Source organism: Malania oleifera, chromosome 4 (assembly GCF_029873635.1).
Source record: "Malania oleifera isolate guangnan ecotype guangnan chromosome 4, ASM2987363v1, whole genome shotgun sequence".
NCBI classification, from domain to species: Eukaryota; Viridiplantae; Streptophyta; class Magnoliopsida; order Santalales; family Ximeniaceae; genus Malania; species Malania oleifera.
The window spans coordinates 78,702,646-78,706,329 of NC_080420.1; the positions used below are offsets into that span (position 1 = coordinate 78,702,646).

The 3,684-nt window shown below is 36.5% G+C and overlaps 1 long non-coding RNA gene across 1 annotated transcript; it reads left to right on the forward strand.

Annotated features, from left to right (window-relative positions):
• The first annotated feature begins 765 nt into the window (after window positions 1-765).
• Window positions 766-3,054, forward strand: LOC131154157 (uncharacterized). The gene is made up of 2 exons (XR_009136377.1): window positions 766-1,486; window positions 2,597-3,054. It is a non-coding gene; the product is annotated as an uncharacterized LOC131154157 (long non-coding RNA).
• Window positions 3,055-3,684: the final 630 nt, after the last annotated feature.

The window sequence follows — 3,684 nt, forward strand, 5'->3', positions numbered from 1 at the left end:
TCAATCACAAGTATGGTTTCAAAGATCTCCAACAAGTTTAATAATAAATATCTCATAAAATAATTTTCTCAATAATCTTGCACAAGAAATATTTGTAGTGAAAACTTGTAAAAATATTTTGCTTCACAAATCAAAATATAAGCTTAGGAGTGTTGAAATACAAATGCTAAGACTCACAAGCTACCAAGTTTTCCCCACACAAAGATTATTAATTAAACCGGAGGGAAAAACTTTATGCAACACTCTCAATCAAAAATCAATCACACAACTAAACACAATAAGAGTTATAGCTTTGTAAGATCTCTTAAGATATACTCACTCAAAAAGATTTTGTAGGGGTATAGTAAAAGCGAGGAGTATTAAGGTTTGGATGTGAAGAAATAGCTCTTAAAAATTTAGAGGAAATTTAGCTAAACAAAATCCCTAATCTTTACTTAATCTTGAAAATGAGATCCTATATATAGAGATGGGAAGAATTATGACCGTTGGGAATATGTAGGGTATTATTAAATTTGTTTTAAAACCATTTAAGAAAATTAACCTTATTTAAACCCTCTTAATCGCGGTTAAGGTCACAAGCCAAGCCACGTGGCTCCTTCGGATGACGACATGTAGTGCAGACTTGAGTACACATGTTCGGCTGCTTCATCTTGCAGGCGTGGTCATTAGAGTGACGTTGAAAGGCCACACGTCAGCTATCGGATGGGCTAGCATGACATGACCGGGTTCCTTAACATGGCTCAATCTTTGTTGTTGCAAAGAAACACGGATCAGAGGGCTATGAATTGGTGCACACGAATTAGATATGTGGCTTGATCCAAGCCATCCCCAGAAAACACAAATCGTGTGGTTAATAGAAGGCCGTTCTGAATGTGTAGAAAGGGGGTGAGCCACGTGTCGCATGCTGGTGGTTCCAATGGAGAGCATATAAAAACTAAATTTTTTTTGTTTCATTCATTTTTCATCCTTTTCGTCCAAGACTCTCTCCTCTCTCTTCCTCTCCTCTTCTTCAAAGAAAACCCCTCTCAGAAACCCTAATACTTGCAACAATTCTTCAATTCTTTCCAAACCCTAACTCAACTTCTCTAATCTCATACTCTCCTTCTTTGAGCATATGCAACCCCTTGAAATCGAATTCTCCCTCTCTAGTTCTTTCTCTCGAAGCTTTCTTCTCTCTAAGAACCTTCCCCTCACACCTCCCTCAATCTCTCTTCTCTCTTCTGAGAAGCTCTCTGGAAGCAAATCCCCGAAACCCTAGTTCTCTCTAACCTCAAGCTCTCTCTGAAACTATCTGAAGCTCTCTATTCTACAGATCTCTTTATTTTCTCTCGTTCTCCTTCGTTCTTTCCCTTCTCCATAGTGATGAACCCCCTGGAAAACCCTAGCTGTGGTAATCACTCTGAAACCTCCCTACTTTCTACGATTCCTGAAACCCTAATGTTTCAATCTGAAGCTCGATCCCGAGACCTAGGAGAGGTCTGATCAGGTTAAAGACAAAGAGAAGTCTAAGTGTTCTTTCCCCCTTTTATTAAATGTTTTTTTTTATGTGTGATATATACTGTGTTGATCAAATGCTGGTTGTGATGTTGTTTGAATATTGGATCATATGCTCATGATTCAAGTGTTATCGTGTTCATGTTTTGACTGTTTGTGTTTGAATTTGTTACAGTTTCAGATTGAAGACGAGTTAACTCGTATCAACCCGGTGGGTTAGTATTGGGTTGACTCACACGAGTCAACCTGTGGGGGCCTGTATGGACTTGGGTAAACCTGAGTGGGCTTGGACACGCGTGGGGCTTGATAAGTGTTGGGTTTGGTTTTTTTTTTTTTTTTTGAAGATGGGCTTGGTTTAAAAATTGGACTTGGGGGGTTTTTTTTTTTAAATGAGTTTTGGGCTGTTTTTTTTTTTTTAAAGAAAAAAAGAAAAAGAAATGGGCTTCGGGTTAGTTTTTAACAAATGGGTCAAGTTTATTTTAAAAGGATGTGGGCTTGAGCTGTTTTAAAAAAATGAGCCTCAAATTAGTTTTTTAAAAGATAGGTTGGGTCTGTTTTAAAAAGGATGTGGGCTTGGGCAATTTTAAAAATGGGCCTCGAGTTATTTTTTAGTAAATGGGTTGGGTCTATTTTAAAAGGATGTGGGCTTGGGTTAGTTTTTAATAAATGGGTAGAGTTTTCTTTAAAAGGATGTGGCCTTGGGCTATTTTAAAAATGGGTCTCCAGTTAGTTTTTAGAGTGTGTAGGTTTGACTTTTAAACTAAAAGGGAAGTGGGTCTAGAGGTCGGGTTGGACCCGGTTCAGGCTAGGATTGCTGCAATTTTGATGACGTGCTTCCTCTTAGTTTCTATCTCAATTACTCTCACTCTCAAACTCTCAACTCTGTTTCTCAATTGCCCAAGTGTCTAGTAACTACTCTTTAATCTTTCTGAATTGCTCTCTTTTTTTCTCTCTGCCAATTGCTATTCTGATTGCTCCTTTTTCCTCCCTCTATTTCTCTCTAATGCTCATTTTTGCTCCCCCCTTCTCTAATGCTCCTCCTCCCCTCTCACGGTAATTGCTCAATTTTAATTGCTCTCCTTTTTTTTTTTTCCTTTTGCAGGTATGTGCGAGACTCCCTATTTATAGGGAATCTAGGCAGTGCATTTTGGTGCTCAATCAGTTCCTAGCGGGAAAATATGTTCCAACAACCTGCTCCTTTATTCCCATGATTCAGTTAGTGGGGATTCGGGCAGGGAATATTTTAATAGCTTTCATTCTCTTCATTGCGCACATGTGAATTTTTATTTATTATTCTTGAATTTCTTTTAACAACTAAACTTGCTGATTTTCCTTTTTGTGAATAGGGGGCTTCAAAGATGCTCCTAGTTATTCCAATTGGCAACCGATGATTGGATCTGCTTGACTTTCTGTTCCCGATATTATTATTTTTTTAATATTCTGTATTTCCTTTGTATTGCTACATTTTCTTTGTATTTGTTTTTTCCTGTATTTGCTTGGTATTTCCCTATATTTGCTTGGTATTTCCATATATTTGCATTTTATTCCTTCAGTTTCTCCCTATATCCCATGATTTGGGCACGTGCCCATTTAATGAAAAATTTCAATTCACACATGCCATCACTTGTGTATTAAAATTCAAAACCAATTTTCAATTGATCACCACTTAAATTTTACAACTTGGTCTTAAAAGAATTTGCACTTAAGAACATAATTAAGTAGGTAATCAACTTAGGGCTCCTACTCATGCATGAATATGAATTAAAATTTCAAGGACCCTCATTGAAATTTCTAATGATATGATTTTGAAGAATCAGGTTAGGGACACTTAGGAACATCAATTGTAACTTGATTCGCCCGTTATATAGGGATGACTATAGCATGTGTCGACCTTGAAGGTTTCACTTATGGAGGGTCTAGGGATGGCTTTTGGGACAATACTATCGCCCCTACACTATAGGAGATGAATTTCCTATCTTTAGGAGATAATTATAATCAACCCCTATATATATATATATATATATATATATATATATATATATATATATATATATATATATATTTTGTAAAGGTAAATGAAGGGGTGGGGGGAAACTATCTTTACTTTTTCAACAGTAATTTCGAGATTAAGCTTGTAGAAAACCAAGAAAAAAAAAAGTGTTGAAAAATTATAAGCTAGCTATTAGAAAA